Source organism: Cherax quadricarinatus, unplaced genomic scaffold (assembly GCF_038502225.1).
Source record: "Cherax quadricarinatus isolate ZL_2023a unplaced genomic scaffold, ASM3850222v1 Contig2044, whole genome shotgun sequence".
Lineage (NCBI taxonomy): Eukaryota > Metazoa > Arthropoda > Malacostraca > Decapoda > Parastacidae > Cherax > Cherax quadricarinatus.
The window spans coordinates 22,843-49,101 of NW_027197070.1; the positions used below are offsets into that span (position 1 = coordinate 22,843).

Consider the following 26,259-nt stretch of genomic DNA (forward strand, 5'->3'; position numbering starts at 1 on the left):
CCAGAGCTACGGGGATTGTCCTATGAAGAAAGGTTGAGGGAAATCGGCCTGACGACACTGGAGGACAGGAGGGTCAGGGGAGACATGATAACGACATATAAAATACTGCGCGGAATAGACGAGGTGGACAAAGACGGGATGTTCCAGAGATGGGACACAGACACAAGAGGTCACAATTGGAAGTTGAAGACTCAGATGAATCAAAGGGATGTTAGGAAGTATTTCTTCAGTCATAGAGTAGTCAGGCCTTGGAATAGCCTAGAAAGTGATGTAGTGGAGGCAGGAACCATACATAGTTTTAAGGCGAGGTATGATAGAGCTCATGGGGCAGGGAGAGAGAGGACCTAGTAGCAATCAGCGAAGAGGCGGGGCCAGGAGCTGTGACTCGACCCCTGCAACCACAAATAGGTGAGTACAAATGAGTACACACACACACACACACACACACACACACACACATCACATATGAAAGACCCCTTGGGGCCAGTGACCATGTGGTTTTAAGCTTCGAATACACAGTAGAGCTACAAGTGGAGGGAGAAGCAGGAAGGCCAGGACGAATGAAGCCAAACTACAAGAAAGGGGACTACACAGGAATGAGGAACTACCTGAACGGGGTTCAGTGGGACAGAGAACTGGCAGGGAAGCCAGTTAATGAGATGATGGAATATGTAGCAACAAAATGCAAGGAGGCTGAGGAGAGGTTTGTACCCAAGGGTAACAGGAATAATGAAAAAGCCAGGATGAGCCCATGGTTTACCCAAAGGTGCAGGGAGGCAAAAACCAAGTGTGCTAGGGAATGGAAGAAATATAGAAGGCAAAGGACCCAGGAGAATAAGGAGAACAGTCGTAGAGCCAGAAACGAATATGCACAGATAAGAAGGGAGGCCCAAAGACAATATGAAAATGACATAGCAGCGAAAGCCAAATCTGACCCGAAACTGTTGTACAGCCACATCAGGAGGAAAACAACAGTCAAGGACCAGGTAATCAGGCTAAGGAAGGAAGGAGGAGAGACAACAAGAAATGACCGTGAAGTATGTGAAGAACTCAACAAGAGATTCAAAGAAGTGTTCACAGAGGAGACAGAAGGGACTCCAGAAAGACGGAGAGGTGGGGCACACCAAGTGCTGGACACAGTGCACACAACCGAGGAAGAAGTGAAGAGGCTTCTGAGTGAGCTAGATACCTCAAAGGCAATGGGGCCAGATAACATCTCCCCATGGGTATTGAGAGAGGGAGCAGAGGCACTATGTGTACCCCTAACAACAATATTCAATACATCTATCGAAACAGGGAGATTGCCTGAGGCATGGAAGACAGCAAATGTAGTCCCAATCTTTAAAAAAGGAGACAGACATGAAGCATTAAACTACAGACATAAGAACATAAGAACATAAGAATGTAGGAACACTGCAGAAGGCCTACTGGCCCATACGAGGCCAGTATACTATACATGTCACTGACATGTATAGTATGCAAAATCATGGAGAAGATTATCAGGAGAAGAGTGGTGGAACACCTAGAAAGGAACGATCTCATCAACAGCAGCCAACATGGTTTCAGGGACGGGAAATCCTGTGTCACAAACCTACTGGAGTTCTATGACATGGTGACAGCAGTAAGACAAGAGAGAGAGGGGTGGGTGGATTGCATTTTCTTGGACTGCAAGAAGGCGTTTGACACAGTTCCACACAAGAGATTGGTGCAAAAACTGGAGGACCAAGCAGGGATAACAGGGAAGGCACTACAATGGATCAGGGAATACTTGTCAGGAAGACAGCAGCGAGTCATGGTACGTGGCGAGGTGTCAGAGTGGGCACCTGTGACCAGCGGGGTCCCGCAGGGGTCAGTCCTAGGACCAGTGCTGTTTCTGGTATTTGTGAACGACATGACGGAAGGAATAGACTCTGAGGTGTCCCTGTTTGCAGATGACGTGAAGTTGATGAGAAGAATTCACTCGATCGAAGACCAGGCAGAACTACAAAGGGATCTGGACAGGCTGCAGACCTGGTCCAGCAATTGGCTCCTGGAGTTCAATCCCACCAAGTGCAAAGTCATGAAGATTGGGGAAGGGCAAAGAAGGCCGCAGACGGAGTACAGTCTAGGGGGTCAGAGACTACAAACCTCACTCAAGGAAAAAGATCTTGGGGTGAGTATAACACCAGGCACATCTGAAGCGCACATCAACCAAATAACTGCTGCAGCATATGGGCGCCTAGCAAACCTCAGAACAGCATTCCGACATCTTAATAAGGAATCATTCAGGACCCTGTACACCATGTACGTTAGGCCCATATTGGAGTATGCGGCACCAGTTTGGAACCCACACCTAGCCAAGCACGTGAAGAAACTAGAGAAAGTGCAAAGGTTTGCAACAAGACTAGTCCCAGAGCTAAGAGGTATGTCCTACGAGGAGAGGTTAAGGGAAATCAACCTGACGACACTGGAGGACAGGAGAGATAGGGGGGACATGATAATGACATACAAAATACTGAGAGGAATTGACAAGGTGGACAAAGACAGGATGTTCCAGAGATTGGACACAGTAACAAGGGGGCACAGTTGGAAGCTGAAGACACAGATGAATCACAGGGATGTTACCTGGAGACCTGGAGAGAGTTTCGGGGGTCAACGCCCCCGCGGCCCGGTCTGTGACCAGGCCTCCTGGTGGATCAGCGCCTGATCAACCAGGCTGTTGCTGCTGGCTGCACGCAAACCAACGTACGAGCCACAGCCCGGCTGATCAGGAACTGACTTTAGGTGCTTGTCCAGTGCCAGCTTGAAGACTGCCAGGGGTCTGTTGGTAATCCCCCTTATGTGTGCTGGGAGGCAGTTGAACAGTCTCGGGCCCCTGACACTTATTGTATGGTCTCTTAACGTGCTAGTGACACCCCTGCTTTTCATTGGGGGGATGGTGCATCGTCTGCCAAGTCTTTTGCTTTCGTAGTGAGTGATTTTCGTGTGCAAGTTCGGTACTAGTCCCTCTAGGATTTTCCAGGTGTATATAATCATGTATCTCTCCCTCCTGCGTTCCAGGGAATACAGGTTTAGAAACCTCAAGCGCTCCCAGTAAATGAGTATTTCTTCAGCCACAGAGTAGTCAGTAAGTGGAATAGTTTGGGAAGCGATGTAGTGGAGGCAGGATCCATACATAGCTTTAAGCAGAGGTATGATAAAGCTCACGGCTCAGGGAGAGTGACCTAGTAGCGATCAGTGAAGAGGCGGGGCCAGGAGCTCGGACTCGACCCCGCAACCTCAACTAGGTGAGTACAACTAGGTGAGTACAACCGTAACACCGAGCACGTCTCCGGAGCACACATCAACCAGACAACTGCTGCAGCATACGGGCGCCTGGCAAACCTGAGAATAGCGTTCCGATACCTTAATAAGGAATCGTTCAAGACTGTACACTCTGTACGTCAGGCCCATACTGGAGTATGCAGCACCAGTTTGGAACCCACACCTGGTCAAGCACGTCAAGAAGTTAGAGAAAGTACAAAGGTTTGCAACAAGGCTAGTTCCAGAGAACAGGGGAATGTCCTACAATGAAAGGTTAAGGGAAATCGGACTGACGACACTGGAGGACAGAAGGGTCAGGGTAGACATGATAACGACATACAAGATACTGCAGGGAATAGATAAGGTGGACAGAGACAGGATGTTCCAGAGAGGGGACATAGAAACAAGGGGTCACAACTGGAAGCTGAAGACTCAGACGAGTCACAGGGATGTTAGGAAGTATTTCTTCAGTCATAGAGTCGTCAGGAAGTGGAATAGCCTAGCAAGTGACGTAGTGGCGGCAGGAACCAAACATAGGTTTAAGACGAGGTATGACAAAGCTCAGGAAGCAGAGAGGACCTAGTAGCGATCAGTGAAGAGGCGGGGCCAGGAGCTGAGTCTTGACCCCTGCAACCACAATTAGGTGAGTACACACATTTAACGACATTGGAAGATAGAACTAGAGATGATATAACAACATACAAAATACTCAGGGGAATTCAGTAGGTAGATAAGGATGTCATGAAGTATTTTTTCAGTCTAAGGGTGGTCGGGGAGTGGAATGATCTCGGTGAAGATGTGGAGGCAGAATCCATACAGAATAGGTACGATAGGACCCACGAGGCCGGAAAGGAATGAATCTGGCAAGTAGAAAGCTGAAAGGCAGGGCCAGGAGCTGAGATTTGACCCCTGCTGCCTCATACAGGCGAGTATACACACACACAGGTACTGTACGTTCACTTCCCCACACACGTTCACCCTCTGCTCTAAAATGAGTTGAAGTAGGATAACACATCTTAGTTAACTGTAAACAAATAATAATTATTATCTATGTAAAATAATATCTATGTATAATAATAATAATTTATTATTATTATGCCATATTTATGACGGAATTTGGGCATTAGTTTACATTTTATAATATAAACACATGGAATAAACAAGCAATTCCTATGTAAACTGTTATTTTAGGAGATACACTATTAGCAAAAACAGCGTTTGCTCAGTTCAAATTAAGTATCGAGTCGCGTCACGCGCGTGGCGTGACACGACTCTAAAACACCAATGGCAGAGTAAGGTTAAGTCACACTACGTAATTTTAAGTTGGTATGAGCTAAGCAAGCTTCGTTAAGTTTGTTTTTCCACCGGGACAGCAAAATAATATCTAAAACCTACCTAATACTGTACAATTCAAACTATAGTTAATGGCAGAAATCCGCTATGAGCTGTCGTCTACTTTTACCAATAAAAATAGAAATATAATAATAATAATAATAATACCATGTACGAACAATATTACACCAGCATATATCTGACACCAACACAGTAATACTGCATACAGCACCCTTGTTTTACACTGCGTTTATCTTACAGATCATAAACTAAATTTACTAAAAGATCCAAAAAGCATTTTTTAATATATGAATATATCTTTTGTCTTGTACAAATTTTGATTCACTTACAATTAATAATCTACTGTACAACTATGAAATAATTACTATCCTACTTTACAACTATGATATAATCCTTAGTGTTAAGTAGTCTGGAAGCCAATAATGTTAAGTTGGCCCATAATGTCTAGGCATAATAGAGGCTCTCTTTGCATTGCAACCCACTATTGTAAATACAAAATCTCAATGTACTGTTTGCAAAGACATAAAATAAATAAATAAATAAACGAGACTGGTACCAGAACCGAAAGAAATAGCTATGAGGAGAGACTACAAGAACAGCCTAGCAGACACAGACGAGCAATAAGAGACGCCCGGGAGATAGTGGAACACAATGGTGGAGAGGCGGTGCAGGTGAACACTGTACACAGCTTCAGGAGCAGGTATGATCGGACCCCTGGAGGTCAGCTAGAGACGGGACACGGAGTTATGACTTAAAACTAATACACAACTAAAGGCATCGTGTAAAACCTATCTTCACGCTGGTCAATAAAGTTGCATTTCACCTGCCCTCCTGTAGTTAACAAAAAAAAACTTGATCCCTAAAATTAAGATTGAAATATACACATCTCTCATTGTATACCAACACATTTCGTTGTACATACTCTGGTTCATAACTACATATCTTTAAAGTCTGCTAGAGCACTAAGATTATTACCTATGTCAAGTTAATAAGCCAAGAAAGACACAATGGACCCTAATAGAAATAAGCCAATCTGACTTTTTTGGGTTATCCCAGGTTCTCTACATATATGCTGCTATGTATGATAATCTATGTAACTATCTGTGTATACCTGAATAAACTTACTTATTTTCCCTTGGGATTGTTCGCCCTTGTCCCAGGAAGGTAAACAAGACAGCTTACTAACACCCAGGTGAGGAATTAAATATGGTCATGTAATGAGGACCTGTGTCAGGAAACACTTGTACTGTTTCCTGATGAATAAAATAAAGCACCTACTTATTACTAGGTGAACCGGGGGGTACCTGGGTACTTGTTCAATGTCTGTATTTACCACAGATTAAACTAGGGACGTTCAGTACTGAACTGAACATTATCATTACGTTCATTTCACTACACAGTTCAATTTACATTACGTTCATTTTACACAGTTCAATTTGCATACAATTTTCCTTCAGCTTTATCAATCTATTAAATTCACATTCCATCTCACCTACTTTGGTTTATTAAAAAAAATACTGATGGACAATACCATAAGTTAGGTTAACTAAGCAAATTAAAAATGTCCTTACCTTTTTAGTTATTTGAAAGTCATTTCAAATATATGTCCTCACTTTAATTATCTTGTTAATATCCATTTCTCATTTTTTATAACTTTTTCCTCTGTCGATTCTAAGTATATTTTTAGTTTATAATCTGCATCGATGAGGTGTAATGAAGATATGTCGACTGCTCTCCCTGATTAAAATTTTATGAGGAGATAGTAGCAAAGAATAACGTCAAAAAATGCAGGAGCGACACCAATATTCACATAATTGGCAGCTGGATGAATCTGAACAAGGCGCTGGGGAGGCCCCGCCTGGCTGCTGCCGGGAGCCACCACCATGACACGTACTGCATCACCCCATCGCCCTTTCCTCCCTCTACCTTTCCGCGTACAGACGTCTCGTAAATATTCAGCAATTTACATAGGAAAATATAATTTGGTGTATCAGTGGTGAAAGTGGAACAATTAGGGATATATATTATTGATTAAGGTATGTTCTTGCGCTTGGCAGTGAGAGAAGAACAGCTGAGTGGGCAAAATTGTTGTACAGTCAGCATTGGCGCCGCGACCAGAGTGAGGACTATATACACCCAGGCCTTCCTCGCATTTCTCCAACACTTTCCATATATTTTCAATCATCTATGTGCTGAATATGAAAAATCTGATAATCCCACACCAACTTCACTTTCGAGGAATCACTTGAGAACACTATGAGAGTGAAAAATGGCATAATAAGTGCAAACTGAAGAGAGATTGACGCTAGCACTGTCTGAGGTTTGTGCTTACAGCACAGCAATAATGTAAAATTGTGATAATGAAGACTTGCCTGGAGGAGGCAGACAGGCAGAGCAACGTCAGCACATGCACACTGCAGTTGTTGGTGATCTTGATGATCATGTTATCTGAGAGGCACGCAGGTTGTGCTGGTACCTGCCCTGCCTCAACACGTAATTAGGAATTGTACTTGCTGTCCCCTTCGTTGGATAGAATTATTTTTTTTTATTTCCCCTTGGCGGTTTATGTCCCCTATGGATTTAGCGCTCTCCCATTAATATAATACTAACACATAATTGCCCATTGGATATTAATCGTTTTGACTTTTTTTGGAGGTTCTCGCAAATAATTTACACATTATTAGGTACTCGATTATAATCGTTCATATTGTATGACCCCTATGGGTTTAGCGCTTCCCCTGATTATAATGTAATCATCCAAAGATTGTGTAATTATACTTTAATAAAGTTACCACTATGCCCCCAACAGTTACATCACCAAGCATTTCCATGGATCAAACTAGATTGCCTTCCATTTCCCAGGCACTGTACAACCCATCCCCTTAAAGAAGGTTCCTTGACGCTGGTAAAGGGCTCTTGATCTAGGGAATTGGATCTGTGCTTCATTTCCCTGAATTAAGCATACTTTCCATGCCCTCCACAGACGCTTTATAATCCTACGAGTTTAACACTTCCCCATAATTATAATAACGTATAACTCATACGAATTTAGTGAATCGCCATAAATCTAATACTGTATTCAAGAGGTGTATATGTCTCGGTGATATACCGAGATTTTTCTTTGATCCATTCTCAGTAGTAGTAACCAGTTACCAGTAACCAGTGTACCAGTAGTTGACTCACTACCAACCGCCTCTGCCTGAGTCACTGTCTATTCATATTGTGCTGACCACAGCAGTATTCAAAGACCCCCTCACATATGGGTACTGTGGGCGGCCAGTCAGTTTACGAGAGTGAGCAAGAGAGACAAGGTTACGGCTGTTAGGGCGCTCCCCACATTATCTGTAATTATACATACTACCAGCCTACGTGAGTATTACTTTACCCTATCCACGTATCAAACTCCCACATGATACCATTACCCTGTGATGTACACATCATCACAATCTAATCGAACTTCAGACTTGCATGCACAGGGGTCCTGATCAGCAAAATGCACGTATCTGTGAAGGTGTCTTCACCAAATACAACTTCAACAACAAGAACATCAACTGGGACCAGGTAAACCATGTCTTAAATGAAACATGTTAGGAAGATATCTTAAATAACATGGATCCAAACCAGTGCCTTGAAAGGATCATATTTCTGGCGGCTGAAGTATGTTCTAGGCATATTCCTCTAAGAAAGAAGAGGAGGAGGAGTACAGTGGAGAAAGACGCTCCCTCTACATTAGACGACGAAGAATCACTGAGCTCCTCAGGAACGCTAGATTATCTGATACACGGAAGTGCTGACCAGGGAAGTGGAAAGTATCGAACTTAAGTTAAAGGACTCTTACAGGAACAAGGAGAGACGGGAGGAGCTTAAAGCAATTAGTGAAATTGAAAGAAATTCGAAATATTTCTTTTCATATGACAAAAACAAGGCAAATATCACATGTAGTATCGGGCCCTTGCTCAGACAGGATGGGACTTTCACAGATGACAACAAGGAAATGAGTGAAATACTGGAATCCCAGTATGACTTTGTGTTTAGTGAGCCACTAATCAGTCTGAAGATCGACAATCCAAATGATTTTTTCATGAATGAGCCTCAAAACTCCATCAATGTATGCCAGATTTCCGACATTACCCTAACTCCGATGGACTTTGAAAAAGCCATTGAGAACATGCCCATGCACTTAGCCCCGGGCCTAGACTCGTGGAACTCTGTGTTCATTAAGAACTGCAAGAAACCCCTTTCACAGATATAGCCCCACTCCATAAATGTGGCAGCAAAGCATTAGCTAAGAACTATAGACCAATAGCTCTAACGTCCCACATCATAAAAATCTTTGAAAGAGTGCCAAGAAGCATGATTGCAAACCACCTGGATTTCCAAAAACTTCATTAGTCCTTGTGGCTTAGCGCTTCTTTTTGATTATAATAATAATCCAAAAACTTCACAATCCAGGGCAACATGGGATCAGGGCAGGTCGCTCCTGCCTCTCACAACTACTAGATCACTCCCCTCAAGGAAGGTTCCTTGATGTTGGGGAGGGGCTCTTGATTTAGGGAATTGGATTTGTGCTCCAGTTCCCCGAATTAAGCCTGAATGCCTTCCACATCCCCCCCTCCCCAGGCGCTGTATAATCCTCTGGGTTTAGCACTTCCCCCTTGATTATAATAATAATACTGGATCACTATGATATGGCCTTGGATGCACTAGAAGAAAATCAGAATGCAGATGTAATATACACAGACTTTGCAAAAGCGTTTCACAAGTGCGTTCATGGCATAATAGCACACAAAATACGTGCTAAAGGAATAACTGGTAAACTGGGGAGATGGATCTTCAACTTCCTAACCAATCGAACAAAAAGAGTAGTAGTCAAGAGTTAAATCGGAGGCTGTCATAGTGAAGAGCTCTGTTCCACAAGGCACAGTACTCGCCCCCATCTTATTCCTTATCCTCATATCAGACACAGACAGAGATATACACCACAGCACCGTATCATCCTTTGCGGATGATACTAGGATCTGCATGAGGCTGTCATCTGCTGAGGACGCGGTTAACCTCCAAGAAGATATAAACAAAGTTTTCGAGTGATCAACGGAAAACAATATGATGTTCAATGAGGACAAATTCCAACTACTCCGTTATGGAAAACTGGAGGAGATAATAACTAGAACAGAGTATACTACTGACTCCGGCCATACAATACAGCGGAAAAATAATGTAAGGGACCTGGGAGTAGTAATGTCTGAGGATCTCACTTTCAAGGATCACAACAGTGCCACGATCGCACGTGCAAAGAAAATGATAGGATGGATAATGAGAACTTTCAAAACGAGAGATGCCAAGCCAATGATCATTTTCAAATCATTTGTTCTCTCTAGGCTGGAATACTGCTGTACATTAACATCTCCGTTTAAAGCAGGTGAAATTGTAGATCTAGAGAGTGTACAGAGAACCTTTACTGCACGTATAAGTTCTGTCAAGCACCTTAACTACTGGGAACGCTTGGAAGCACTTGACTTGTACTCGTTGGAACGCAGGAGGGAGAGATATATCATAGTCTACACTTGGAAAATCCTAGAAGGAATGGTCCCGAATCTGCACACAGAAATCACTCCCTACGAAAGTAAAAGACTGGGCAGGCGATGCAAAATACCCCAATTAAAAGTAGGGGCGCCATTGGTACACTAAGGGAAAACACCATAAGTGTCCGGGGCCCAAGACTGTTCAACAGCCTCCCACCAAGCATAAGGGAAATTACCAATAGGCCCCTGGCTGCCTTCAAGAAGGAGCTGGATAGATACCTAAAGTTGGTGCCGGATCAGCCGGGCTGTGGTTCGTACGTTGGATTGCGTGCGGCAAGCAGTAACAGCCTGGTTGATTAGGCCCTGATCCACCGGGAGGCCTGGTCGTGGACCGGGCCGCGGGGGCGTTAATCCCCGGAATAACCTCCAGGTAACCTCCAGGTAAGAGACAAAATATGTTATGATATGGTGTCAATATTTCACCCATACAAAATTACGTATCAAGGAACCGAATGCACGGTGAACAAAAAAATATTTTTAGGCATAGAAATTATTTAAGGGATGAAAAGACAATGAAAAACACCAGGAGGTACTGAGATATATTGTACTTCAATTTCGTTTCAAGAAAGGTTCCTTGACGTTGGTGAGGGACTCTTGATCTAGGGAATTGGATCTGTGCTCCAGTTCCCTGAATTGAGCCTGAATACCTTTCATCCCTCCCCTACAGGTGCTGTATAATCCCTACGGGTTTAGCGCTCCTCCGTGATTATAATAATAATAATAATAATAACAATAATGTACTTCAATCCACACCAGGGTCAAATTTACAACCTTAAGTACAACTCGTACAGGAGAGATCAGGGATATTTATACCAAGTGACCTATTACATGATGGTACAGCACTAGTGGTATTAACTTAACCCAGACATCACAAACGGTAAAGCCTCATTCTTTTTTATTAATATTCAAGGTTTAAAAATAAGTATAATACATATAAAATTATGGTGGGCTCCTTACAGAAGCAAATGTAATGCTTTTGGAGGATGCACTGAAACACATACAAGGGAAGTTCAGGCCTGTGAAATATGTGCATATATGTAAGCGGGTAAATAAGTTACTGGAAGGAATAGGAAGGATTATCTGAGAGACTCGCTTTCTTGTACGGAAATCTCGAAATTATCAAATGATTCAGTAGAAGTACTAGGTATTAAGGTAGAGAATAAGGATCTGGTAATAATCCTTGCATATAAACCATAACCACTATAACATACATGGTGTTTGATGCACTGGAGGACATTATTATACACAGACTTTGCCAAAGTCTTCGACATGTGCGATCATGGTGTAATAGCGCAAAAATGTGTGGTAAAGGAATAATTGGAAAAGCGGGCAGATGGCTCTTTTAAGTATCTAACAAACACCTAAAGTCAGTTCCTGATCAGCCGGGCTGTGGCTCGTACGTTGGTTTGCGTGCAGCCAGCAGCAACAGCCTGGTTGATCAGGGGCTGATCCACCAGGAGGCCTGGTCACAGACCGGGCCGCGGGGGCGTTGACCCCCGAAACTCTCTCCAGGTAAACTCCAGGTAATAGAACTCAAAGAGTAATGGTAAACAGTCAAGTCGGAGGCTGTCAGTGAAAAGCCCTGTACCACATGGTACAGTACTCGCCCCTATCCTTTTCCTAACATAAATGTAAACCATAGCAGACGATACTAGAATTTGCATAAGAGTACCATCCATTGAGGACACGGTAAATTTCCAAGCTAATATAAATGAAGTTTTTTCAAAACAATATGATTTTCAGTGAGGACAAATTTCAGTTACTCCGTTATCGAAAACTTTAGGAAATGATAGCTAGAACGGAATATACAACAAATTTTAACCACATAACAGAGCGAAAAACTAGTGTGTAGGACTTGGGGGTAATGTCACAGGATCTCACTTTCAAAGATCACAACAGTGTCACTATCACATCTGCGAGGAAAATGATAGGATGAATAATGAGAACCTTCAGAACAGGGGATGTCATGACAGAGATGATCCTCAAGTCACTTGTTATATCTAGGATGGAATATTGCTGTACACTAACAGGCTCATTTGCAAGGCACATGAAATCGCAGACCTAGAGAATGTACAGAGAACATTCAATGCACGGGTTAGTTCAGGCAAGGATCTTAATTACTGGGAATGTTGTTGTATGACCTTTGTTGGTTTAGCGCTTAGTTTTGAAGTCCCTTGACCTGTACTTCCTGGAATGCAGGCGAGAAAGATACATCACAATCTACACCTGGAAAATCCTTAAGGGACTAGTCGCATATCTGCACACATAAATCATTCCCTACGAAAGCAAACGACTAGACAGACGGTGCAACATACCCTCAATGAAAAACTGGGGTTCCGTGAGTACATTGAGAGAAAACGCAATAAATGTCCGGGGCCCAAGACTGTTGAACAGCCAACTATCACACATAAGGGAAATTACCAACATAACCCAGGCTGTCTTCAAGAGGAAACTGGATCATCTGGACAGTGGTTTGTACATTGGATTGCGTGCAACCAGCAGTGACAACCTGGTTGATCCGGCCCTGATCCACAGGGAGTCCTGGTCGAGAACCATGCTGCTGGGGTGTTGACCTCCGGAACAATTCCCCATTTAGACAAAAAAAATCAGGTCAGAGGTGAGGGGTTCCTAATCGCATATGATGTGAAACTAACGAAGAAAATACAAACAGGAGTAGATCAGGAAATACTATAACTGGATCTGGACAAACTGCAGGATTGCTCTGACAAATGTCTTTTGGAATTTAACTCCAGTAAGTGTAAAGTTATGAAAATGTGAGAAGGGCAAAGACGTCCGGAAACAGCGTACAGGCTCGGAGACAAGTTTTGCAAACCTCCCTGAAAGAGTAGGGTTAGGTAAGGTTTGTCAGGAAACAGGACAAGCTGCGGGTCATATGATGACCCACAGCTTGAGTTTCGGTCATCTGGCCGAAGCTTTCCGCTGGCTTATCTTTCCACCCATTTGAAAATTATAGCTATGATTATAACTATTTGGTGGTAATTTCCCTGAAAGATGACCTCGGCGTGAGCATAGTCCCGAACATTTCGCCTGAGGCACACATCAGGCGAATAACTGCTGCAGCAAACGCGAGACTGGCAAGTATGAGTAGCTTTCAGAAACATTAACAAGAAGGCATTTACAACCTAATACACCGCATGTCATTCCTCTCTTAGAGTATGTAGTGCCAGTTTGGAAGCAGCATTTGCTAAGCACGTAAAGAAGCTGAAAAAAAGCGCTGAGATTTTCAAGGAAACTAGTCCTAGAGGTGAGAGGGTATAAACTGTGAAGAAAGGTTGCAGGAACTAAACCTGAGCTATGGAGATTAATCATATGATCCACTTCGTGCAGATTTTGGGTATTTAACTGAAGCTTTCTTCTAGTTTACAGGTCCACCGTGTAAAACTATCATAATTTTTTTTCGGTTTCTCAAAGCTATTTAAAACAAAATAAAACAATATTGTGTCCTAAGATGGTACAAAATTAACTAACGCAGTGTCCCAAGATGGTTGATTTACCGGATTTTTTTAAGCCTGTCAACTGCACGAGTGTCAATATGTAAAACTCGCAGCAGCCTACACACCACCTGTCGAGGATACTTTGGTACCTAAAATAATAAATTCAGTGTATATACAGTAAAAGATACACACTTCTGTGTATATAACAGTGAGTTTAACAAGGTTAACTGGGTATCAAGCCTCTCAACTACACGAGGGTCATTAAGACTACATATAACCTGCCCACCACCAAAAATACTTTATTTCTTAATATAAGGATTAAAGAAAAATCTCGGCATATTCAGTGAGGGACATATATCTCTTGGTGTATATCTCCTTGATGGGGATGTATATTTTATTCTTCAGGAAATAGGACAAGTGCTTCCTGACGCTGGTCTTAGTCACATGATCTACTAACTGGATGGAACTTTTGGTTACATGACCAAGACCTTCCGCTGCTTACTTTCCCACCCTTTGAAAATTACACATCACATTGTGATTTTATATAACCTTGGTTGGTTAATTGGATTTGAAACCTATCGGTTACTCAAGGGTCATTAAGGTTGAGTGTATCCGGTTAACCACCAGTAATATAAACTCTCCGCATATATATACAGATTAATTATTTTATCATTGTTGTTGTCCACGAAGGATATACGCAGGAGGACTGAGAACATACATGATTAACCAGGAGACATAACGCATTACAAACAATTCTGGAAAAATACCCTGACTTTGCTCACTGTAAATAAAGCTAATATTTGCATTAATAACTCATTGTGATCAGTTGTGGACGTGTGAATGGTTCATTACATTTGTAACTTGTTCAGTTATCAAAACTTTGGGACCCAGTCCCTGACCCATTATGTGCCTCTGTAATCTCTTACACTACCGCCCACATGATGGGTACGGGGCGCATAATAAACATTAAACTAACATAACGCACAATAAGGAAGTAATTCAGTCAAAACCAACTCTTTCCTGTTACTTATTCTATCCTAAGTGTGAGAGTAGAAAAGGAAAGAGAAAGGAATGAATAATGAAGGAGACAAAAACTATGATTCCTGAATTTAGAATTTACCATAAAAATATTAAGCAGTGCCCTTCATCCCGTGAGTGAATACTGTCAACAAGACAACATGGGGCAGTCACTCATCTCATGAGTGAACACTGTCAAGACAACATGGGGCAGTGTCACTCATCCCATGAGTGAACACTGTCAAGACAACATGGGGCAGTGTCACTCATCCCATGAGTGAACACTGTCAAGACAACATGGGACAGTCACTCATCCCATGAGTGAACACTGTCATCAAGACAACATGGGACAGTGTCACTCATCCTGTGAGTGAACTTAGCACCATAGAGACAAACATTATACTCTGTTTCTCCTCTCTGAGTTCATACACCAAATGCCACATTATAACCTCCCTAATACGAATCCTACCTTATACTACTACTACTACTAATAATAGCAATAATAATAATAATAATAATAATAATAATAATAATAATAATAATAATAATTATAAAAAATAAAAAGAAATATAATTACCCCATATAACCGCCCAAAATCACCTCCTAGCTCACCCCTTTCCCAAAAACGTTACTAGCAAAACTCCAAATAGTTTGAAACACAAATGACAGCCCAGGAACAGGCAAAAATGTCAGCCACGACATCACTCCCCCCCTCCCCCGCTCTCTCTCTCCTCTCTCCCTCCCTCCCCCCTCTTTCTCTCCACCCAACGGACACTCCAAAAAAAATCATGATTCTGCAGCGTTTTCCGAGGTTCCTCCGTTCATCCTCACTCTGCGTCGCTTCATAAATCCTCTCGTACAGTTCTATTCTGCCTCTGTATTAAAGATGCCTAAACCACTCTCTTTCTCCCTTTACCATCAGTTCCTAGATTTTTCAACGATTTTCTAGATATTCCCACCAGTTTCTAGATTTTCAAGCCAGTTTCTACACTTTTTTTCACTAATACGACTTAGTTTTTCCCACCAATCCATATCATATTCTTGGGGAAGCGCTAAACGCGTTAGGTTCATGAATTATTATAATCATGGGGAGCGCTAAACCCGTAGGATTATACAGCACCTGTAGGGGGATGGAAGGTAAATAAAATCTATATAAAATATAGGGGGTGGTAGGAGAAAATTTTCAAACAACTTCAGGGAAAACCTTGAGTTTTCCCTGAAGTGTATTATTCTATTCTTTTCTCTGAGGATGAGGGTCCCCAGGACAGTTCCAGAGGTGGTACCTCTGGTAGACAGCAACCACCCAGGGAAGTACTACCGTCCTGCCAGATGACTGTGAAACAAAAACCTGTAATTGTTTTGCATGATGGTAGGATTGCTGGTTTCTTTTTCTGTCTCATAAACACGCTAAGATAACAGGGATATCTTGCTACTCCTACTTACACTTTGGTCACACTTCACAGACACGCACATGCATATATATATATACATACATCTAGGTTTTTCTCCTTTTTCTAAATAGCTCTTGTTCTTTTTTATTTCTTCTATTGTCCATGGGGAAGTGGAAAAGAATCTTTCCTCCGTAAGCCATGCGTGTCGTATGAGGCGACTAAAATGCCGGGAGCAATGGGCTAGTAACCCCTTCTCCTGTATACAATTACTAAAAAAGAGAAGAAGAAAAACTTTATAAAACTGGGTTGCTTAAATGTGCGTGGATGTAGTGCGGATGACAAGAAACAGATGATTGCTGATGTTATGAATGAAAAGAAGTTGGATGTCCTGGCCCTAAGCGAAACAAAGCTGAAGGGGGTAGGAGAGTTTCAGTGGGGGGAAATAAATGGGATTAAATCTGGAGTATCTGAGAGAGTTAGAGCAAAGGAAGGGGTAGCAGTAATGTTAAATGATCAGTTATGGAAGGAGAAAAGAGAATATGAATGTGTAAATTCAAGAATTATGTGGATTAAAGTAAAGGTTGGATGCGAGAAGTGGGTCATAATAAGCGTGTATGCACCTGGAGAAGAGAGGAATGCAGAGGAGAGAGAGAGATTTTGGGAGATGTTAAGTGAATGTATAGGAGCCTTTGAACCAAGTGAGAGAGTAATTGTGGTAGGGGACTTGAATGCTAAAGTAGGAGAAACTTTTAGAGAGGGTGTGGTAGGTAAGTTTGGGGTGCCAGGTGTAAATGATAATGGGAGCCCTTTGATTGAACTTTGTATAGAAAGGGGTTTAGTTATAGGTAATACATATTTTAAGAAAAAGAGGATAAATAAGTATACACGATATGATGTAGGGCGAAATGACAGTAGTTTGTTGGATTATGTATTGGTAGATAAAAGACTGTTGAGTAGACTTCAGGATGTACATGTTTATAGAGGGGCCACAGATATATCAGATCACTTTCTAGTTGTAGCTACACTGAGAGTAAAAGGTAGATGGGATACAAGGAGAATAGAAGCATTAGGGAAGAGAGAGGTGAAGGTTTATAAACTAAAAGAGGAGGCAGTTAGGGTAAGATATAAACAGCTATTGGAGGATAGATGGGCTAATGAGAGCATAGGCAATGGGGTCGAAGAGGTATGGGGTAGGTTTAAAAATGTAGTGTTAGAGTGTTCAGCAGAAGTTTGTGGTTACAGGAAAGTGGGTGCAGGAGGGAAGAGGAGCGATTGGTGGAATGATGATGTAAAGAGAGTAGTAAGGGAGAAAAAGTTAGCATATGAGAAGTTTTTACAAAGTAGAAGTGATGCAAGGAGGGAAGAGTATATGGAGAAAAAGAGAGAGGTTAAGAGAGTGGTGAAGCAATGTAAAAAGAGAGCAAATGAGAGAGTGGGTGAGATGTTATCAACAAATTTTGTTGAAAATAAGAAAAAGTTTTGGAGTGAGATTAACAAGTTAAGAAAGCCTAGAGAACAAATGGATTTGTCAGTTAAAAATAGGAGAGGAGAGTTATTAAATGGAGAGTTAGAGGTATTGGGAAGATGGAAGGAATATTTTGAGGAATTGTTAAATGTTGATGAAGATAGGGAAGCTGTGATTTCGTGTATAGGGCAAGGAGGAATAACATCTTGTAGGAGTGAGGAAGAGCCAGTTGTGAGTGTGGGGGAAGTTCGTGAGGCAGTAGGTAAAATGAAAGGGGGTAAGGCAGCCGGGATTGATGGGATAAAGATAGAAATGTTAAAAGCAGGTGGGGATATAGTTTTGGAGTGGTTGGTGCAATTGTTTAATAAATGTATGGAAGAGGGTAAGGTACCTAGGGATTGGCAGAGAGCATGCATAGTTCCTTTGTATAAAGGCAAAGGGGAAAAAAGAGAGTGCAAAAATTATAGGGGGATAAGTCTGTTGAGTGTACCTGGTAAAGTGTATGGTAGAGTTATAATTGAAAGAATTAAGAGTAAGACGGAGAATAGGATAGCAGATGAACAAGGAGGCTTTAGGAAAGGTAGGGGGTGTGTGGACCAGGTGTTTACAGTGAAACATATAAGTGAACAGTATTTAGATAAGGCTAAAGAGGTCTTTGTGGCATTTATGGATTTGGAAAAGGCGTATGACAGGGTGGATAGGGGGGCAATGTGGCAGATGTTGCAAGTGTATGGTGTAGGAGGTAGGTTACTGAAAGCAGTGAAGAGTTTTTACGAGGATAGTGAGGCTCAAGTTAGAGTATGTAGGAAAGAGGGAAATTTTTTCCCAGTAAAAGTAGGCCTTAGACAAGGATGTGTGATGTCACCGTGGTTGTTTAATATATTTATAGATGGGGTTGTAAGAGAAGTAAATGCGAGGGTCTTGGCAAGAGGCGTGGAGTTAAAAGATAAAGAATCACACACAAAGTGGGAGTTGTCACAGCTGCTCTTTGCTGATGACACTGTGCTCTTGGGAGATTCTGAAGAGAAGTTGCAGAGATTGGTGGATGAATTTGGTAGGGTGTGCAAAAGAAGAAAATTAAAGGTGAATACAGGAAAGAGTAAGGTTATGAGGATAACAAAAAGATTAGGTGATGAAAGATTGAATATCAGATTGGAGGGAGAGAGTATGGAGGAGGTGAACGTATTCAGATATTTGGGAGTGGACGTGTCAGCGGATGGGTCTATGAAAGATGAGGTGAATCATAGAATTGATGAGGGAAAAAGAGTGAGTGGTGCACTTAGGAGTCTGTGGAGACAAAGAACTTTGTCCTTGGAGGCAAAGAGGGGAATGTATGAGAGTATAGTTTTACCAACGCTCTTATATGGGTGTGAAGCGTGGGTGATGAATGTTGCAGCGAGGAGAAGGCTGGAGGCAGTGGAGATGTCATGTCTGAGGGCAATGTGTGGTGTGAATATAATGCAGAGAATTCGTAGTTTGGAAGTTAGGAGGAGGTGCGGGATTACCAAAACTGTTGTCCAGAGGGCTGAGGAAGGGTTGTTGAGGTGGTTCGGACATGTAGAGAGAATGGAGCGAAACAGAATGACTTCAAGAGTGTATCAGTCTGTAGTGGAAGGAAGGCGGGGTAGGGGTCGGCCTAGGAAGGGTTGGAGGGAGGGGGTAAAGGAGGTTTTGTGTGCGAGGGGCTTGGACTTCCAGCAGGCATGCGTGAGCGTGTTTGATAGGAGTGAATGGAGACAAATGGTTTTTAATACTTGACGTGCTGTTGGAGTGTGAGCAAAGTAACATTTATGAAGGGATTCAGGGAAACCCGCAGGCCGGACTTGAGTCCTGGAGATGGGAAGTACAGTGCCTGCACTCTGAAGGAGGGGTGTTAATGTTGCAGTTTAAAAACTGTAGTGTAAAGCACCCTTCTGGCAAGACAGTGATGGAGTGAATGATGGTGAAAGTTTTTCTTTTTCGGGCCACCCTGCCTTGGTGGGAATCGGCCGGTGTGATAATAAAAAAATATATATATATATATATATATATATATATATATATATATATATATATATATATATATATATGTCGTGCCGAATAGGCAGAACTTGCGATCTTGGCTTAAATAGCAACGCTCATCTTGCCATATAGGACAAGCGAAAATTTGTGTATGCAATAATTTCGCCAAAATCATTCTGAACCTAACGAAAAAAATGTATTTCACTGTGTTTGTTTAGTATTAAATTATTGTAAACAAATCTAAAAGATATTTAGTTGGGATAGGCTAAAATAAATTGTTGTTGTTATAATAAGGTTAGGTAAGTTTTCTAAGATTCTTTTGGTGCAAAATTATAAATTTTTACATCAACATTAATGAAAAAAATATATCTTTAAACGTATAAGAGAAAATTTCAGAAAGGACTTAATTTTAAATGAGTTCTTGCTAATTGACCAGTTTTACATATTCGGCACGACATATATATATATATATATATATATATATATATATATATATATATATATATATATATATATGTCGTGCCGAATATGTAAAACTGGTCAATTAGCAAGAACTCATTTAAAATTAAGTCCGTTCTGAAATTTTCTCTTATACGTTTAAAGATATATTTTTTTCATTAATGTTGATGTAAAAATTTTTAATTTTGCATCAAAAGAGTCTTAGAAAACTTACCTAACCTTATTATAACAAGAACAATTTATTTTAGCCTAACTCAACTAAATATATTTTAGATTTGTTTACAATAATTTAATACTAAACAAACACAGTAAAATATACTTTTTCCGTTAGGTTCTGAATGATTTTGGCGAAATTATTGCATACACAAATTTTCACTTGTCCTATATGGCAAGATGAACGTTGCTATTTAAGCCAAGATCGCAAGTTCTGCCTATTCGGCACGACATATATATATATATATATATATATATATATATATATATATATATATATATATATATATATATATATATATATATATATATATATATATATATATATATATATATATATATATATATATATATATATATATATATATATATATATTATAGGGAGGTACCGCCTCTAGAACTTTACTGGGGAGCCTCATCCTCAGAGAAGACAATAAACGTACCTCAGGGAAAACTCAAGGTTCTCCCCGGAACTGTTTGAATATTTTCTTCTCCTACCGCCCCCTATATTTTTATGCTGCATGCTAACTTTATTAATAGACAGAATACATTGATAAAAACACAAACATGAATACATTGGTACAATATATCAAAGGTCATGAGTCTCCTCCAGCTCATTCGAAGCCGGACACGAGTCCAGTATGCAGCATTCATTTCCCCTCTGGATTAGGTTAATTATGTTTGATACGTACCTCCTGGTGTTGAATTATGCTAACCCCCAAATCCTTTTCTTATCCTACTCTGCTCCCTTATCTTTCATTTGTTTGGATTGAACTCCAACAACCACTTGCCAGACCATTTCCACTGCCTATCCATTGCGTGTTTAATCACAAAACTAAGACATTTTTCCTGTCTTTCCGGTCCATCCCTAGTAAAAAATATGTATATATAACATCAAAAGATGTTTAGGAGACACTAAATTTTGGTTTATAAATAATTCAACCTAGATTACATGACTCGCGTCTTGTTTGGGTTTGAGGTCATGGTAAGAGTTTAGTCTGTGATGACTACCGCAGCGCCCTCTGATGTCCTTGTAGTGGTGACCACACATCTCCAGAATACTGCCCACCAGCAAGCTTTTGACTGGTGACTGTCGAACGGATGTTGGTAGCTCAGGTACTGATGTATTGGTGGTGCTGTGATTGTGTGGTGGTAGTAGCAGTGGTAGCAATGGCGGTAGTGCACTAGTAGTGATATGGTAGTCATGGTGGTATAGTAGAGATGGTAGTGGTGTTGTAGGGCTGATGGTCCCCACCATCAGCCCCATTTACCAGACGCTCTTTATGTTTTCGTGCTTACTCTGATCATTCCCTGTGAAGTTGCTTCCTCCTACTCATCTTCACGTCTCTCCTGCTCTTCCTGTCTGTCTTCTTCCTTTTCATTTGTTCCTCCTCTTCCTGTTCTACTTCTTCACCCTCTCACTGAACTGCTTAAGAAACTACCCCCTTCCTCCCGGATGTAGACTCAACACACACGCTCAGCATTACCTGTTTGTAGACAGTGTTGGCAGCTTGTTACCTTGCTGCCGTCTCCCTCACACCACCCAACATTGTGTTTTTACTCTCGAAGAAAATACGAGACCCATTAGGGGGTCACACGCCACTGAAATTTTTGAAGAATGAGGAAGTCACCTAGCCATATAAATTTAAGAAAATGCTCGGGAGGCAGCGTTATTATTTATTGATGGGGAAGCGCTAACCCAATAGAGGGCATACAGCTCAAGGGAAATAAGAGGTAATTAGCTCTTATCAAAGGGGAGCTCAAATGCATTGAATCAAATTAATTCCCTTATTATATAATTATTATAATGGGGAGCGGTAAACCCGTAGGGATTATACAGCGCCTGTGGGGGAGGGGATGGAAGGTATTCAGGCTTAATTCAGGGAACTGTAGCACAAATCCAATTCCCTAGATCAAGAGCCCCTCACCAGCGTTAAGGAACATCCCTTGAGGGGATTATTCCTTTGAAGTGAGTCGTCACTGAAGGAACCTGCAATACAGTGAATTTATTTCCTGCAGCATCGTGCTCCCTCGTATTTAAGACCCATGATTGGAATAATAACAACTTAGTGTCACAGATGTTTTAGTAGTGCTGCTATTTCTTGGTTGTAGCGGCTGTTGTGGAAACAATGACCACCACGGAAACATTGCTTTGACTGCTGCATCTGACACAAGGTGGTAACAGGGAATTATACTCTGAACCTGAGGTGAAACAAAATATAAACACAAGCACGGCGTTATTCTTACTATATTATCTTGAGAGAGAGAGAGAGAGAGAGAGAGAGAGAGAGAGAGAGAGAGAGAGAGAGAGAGAGAGAGAGAGAGAGAGAGAGAGAGAGAGAGAGAGAGAGAGAGAGAGAAACTGCAGAAGGTGAGTGTGCTTGGAGAAGGTCCAAGGAACTTACCGATCATAAAGTCAAGTGTGAGGGAACTGATATTGAAGGAGAATGGATATAGGGATAAAGGAAGAGAAACTCGCGGGAGAGAGAGAGGGGGGGGAAGAGGAGTGGTAGATTCACTTATTTTCCCCTTCTCTCTGTCTCTCTCTCTCTCTAACCTTTGACAAAGTTAAGAGGTTCTACTTGTTCTTCCAAGCTAAGAATTGTCATCCACTCCCAGGGTCGTTTAGGGGTGGGTCTGGAGGGTCGTCTGGCCTGGGCCTCAACCTCAAAGGATGGCAAACAAATTTAGACACTTATTCACTTTGATATTTATTACATGAAATCTCAGTTTACCTAAATTATTAGTGAATTTCCAAAGATTGTTCTTATAAAAAAAAGGAGCTACACCAATGTGGGACAGTCTATGTTGGTCGACACCAAACAAAGGATAGAAAAGCATTTGTGTTAACAACTTCAATTTATGTTTCGCATTTTGTTGAACAATCTTAGCTTTTTCCACGAGGCGTTTTTTTCTGATATAAAATTATTACTATACTGAAGGGAAAGCTCGCTATATGTAGGGGTTGTGGAGATACTGATACCATGGAAAAATAAACACGAATGCAGTGTACTGTGGTCCTTTACTAACTACGTTTCGCCCACACAGTGGGCTTTATCAAGTCACAAACAGAGCTGTTTGTCACTTGATAAAGCCCGATCCATGACCAGGCCTCGCGGTGGATCAGGGCCTGATCAACCAGGCTATTACTGCCGACCGCAGTAACTCCTGTACATGTTAGCTCAGTGATTAGAGTACTTGTTGATTTCATGATTAAGGTGAGGGAGGTCACTGAAGAAAACATTATACAACACTGGAGGGTCTGGAAGACTGAAATAGTCAAAGATCGCAAATGCTTGTAGTTTTACCGGGTTACGGTGCCACACCCATTTAAGGCAACAGTAGTGCCCAGTGCAACTACACAACTGATCTTCGGTTCAACCAGTGACTGGTGCTACATAGTGACGAGGTTCATCCAGTGACTGGTGCTACATAGTGACGAGGTTCATCCAGTGACTGGTGCTACATAGTGACGAGGTTCATCCAGTGACTGGTGCTACATAGTGACGAGGTTCATCCAGTGACTGTTGCTACATAGTGACGAGGTTCATCCAGTGACTGGTCCTACAAACTGACGAGGTTCATCCAGTGACTGGTGCTACATAGTGACGAGGTTCATCCAGTGACTGGTCCTACATAGTGACGAGGTTCATCCAGTGACTGGTGCTACATAGTGACGAGGTTCATCCAGTGACTGTTGCTACATAGTGACGAGGTTCATCCAGTGACTGGTGCTACATAGTGACGAGGTTCATCCAGTGACTGGTGCTACAAAGTGACGAGGTTCATCCAGTGACTGGTGCTACATAGTGACGAAGTTCATCCAGTGACTGGTGCTACATAGTGACGAGGTTCATCCAGTGACTGTTGCTACATAGTGACGAGGTTCATCCAGTGACTGGTGCTACATAGTGATGAGGTTCATCCAGTGACTGGTGCTACATAGTGACGAGGTTCATCCAGTGACTGGTGCTACATAGTGACGAGGTTCATCCAGTGACTGGTGCTACATAGTGACGAGGTTCATCCAGTGACTGGTCCTACATAGTGACGAGGTTCAACCAGTGACTGGTGCTACATAGTGACGAGGTTCATCCAGTGACTGGTGCTACATAGTGACGAGGTTCATCCAGTGACTGGTCCTACATAGTGACGAGGTTCAACCAGTGACTGGTGCTACATAGTGACGAGGTTCAACCAGTGACTGGTGCTACATAGTGACGAGGTTCAACCAGTGACTGGTGCTACATAGTGACGAGGTTCATCCAGTGACTGGTGCTACATAGTGACGAGGTTCATCCAGTGACTGGTGCTACATAGTGATGAGGTTCATCCAGTGACTGGTGCTACATAGTGACGAGGTTCATCCAGTGACTGGTGCTACATAGTGACGAGGTTCATCCAGTGACTGGTGCTACATAGTGACGAGGTTCATCCAGTGACTGGTCCTACATAGTGACGAGGTTCAACCAGTGACTGGTGCTACATAGTGACGAGGTTCATCCAGTGACTGGTGCTACATAGTGACGAGGTTCATCCAGTGACTGGTCCTACATAGTGACGAGGTTCAACCAGTGACTGGTGCTACATAGTGACGAGGTTCATCCAGTGACTGGTGCTACATAGTGACGAGGTTCATCCAGTGACTGGTCCTACATAGTGACGAGGTTCAACCAGTGACTGGTTCTACATAGTGACGAGGTTCATCCAGTGACTGGTGCTACATAGTGACGAGGTTCAACCAGTGACTGGTGCTACATAGTGACGAGGTTCATCCAGTGACTGGTGCTACATAGTGACGAGGTTCATCCAGTGACTGGTCCTACATAGTGACGAGGTTCATCCAGTGACTGGTGCTACATGGTGACGAGGTTCATCCAGTGACTGGCCTACATAGTGACGAGGTTCATCCAGTGACTGGTGCTACATAGTGACGAGGTTCAACCAGTGACTGGTGCTACATAGTGACGAGGTTCATCCAGTGACTGGTGCTACATAGTGACGAGGTTCAACCAGTGACTGGTGCTACATAGTGACGAGGTTCAACCAGTGACTGGTGCTACATAGTGACGAGGTTCATCCAGTGACTGGTGCTACATAGTGACGAGGTTCATCCAGTGACTGGTCCTACATAGTGACGAGGTTCATCCAGTGACTGGTGCTACATGGTGACGAGGTTCATCCAGTGACTGGCCTACATAGTGACGAGGTTCATCCAGTGACTGGTGCTACATAGTGACGAGGTTCAACCAGTGACTGGTGCTACATAGTGACGAGGTTCATCCAGTGACTGGTGCTACATAGTGACGAGGTTCAACCAGTGACTGGTGCTACATAGTGACGAGGTTCATCCAGTGACTGGCCCTACATAGTGACGAGGATCAACCAGTGACTGTTGCTACATAGTGACGAGGTTCAACCAGTGACTGGTGCTACATAGTGACGAGGTTCAACCAGTGACTGGTGCTACATAGTGACGAGGTTCAACCAGTGACTGGTGCTACATAGTGAAGAGGTTCAACCAGTGACTGGTGCTACATAGTGACGAGGTTCAACCAGTGACTGGTCCTACATAGTGACGAGGTTCAACCAGTGACTGGTCCTACATAGTGACGAGGTTCATCCAGTGACTGGTGCTACATAGTGACGAGGTTCAACCAGTGACTGGTGCTACATAGTGACGAGGTTCATCCAGTGACTGGTGCTACATAGTGACGAGGTTCATCCAGTGACTGGTCCTACATAGTGACGAGGTTCATCCAGTGACTGGTGCTACATGGTGACGAGGTTCATCCAGTGACTGGTCCTACATAGTGACGAGGTTCATCCAGTGACTGGTGCTACATAGTGACGAGGTTCAACCAGTGACTGGTGCTACATAGTGACGAGGTTCATCCAGTGACTGGTGCTACATAGTGACGAGGTTCATCCAGTGACTGGTCCTACATAGTGACGAGATTCAACCAGTGACTGGTCCTACATAGTGACGAGGTTCATCCAGTGACTGGTGCTACATAGTGACGAGGTTCAACCAGTGACTG

General features: G+C 42.4%; 1 protein-coding gene across 2 annotated transcripts in view; it reads right to left on the reverse strand.

The window, feature by feature from the left end:
- LOC128704243 (uncharacterized) overlaps positions 1–26,259 on the reverse strand; it is a 44,714-nt gene that overhangs the window by 12,785 nt on the left and 5,670 nt on the right. The window contains exon 1 of one of the 2 annotated variants that reach the window (XM_070081241.1): positions 6,207–6,507. The exons of the other annotated variant lie outside the window; for it this stretch is intronic. The gene's annotated coding sequence lies outside the window, so the exon portion shown is untranslated. Of the gene's footprint in view, positions 1–6,206; positions 6,508–26,259 lie in introns of those variants that run through there. 2 annotated transcript variants of the gene reach the window in all.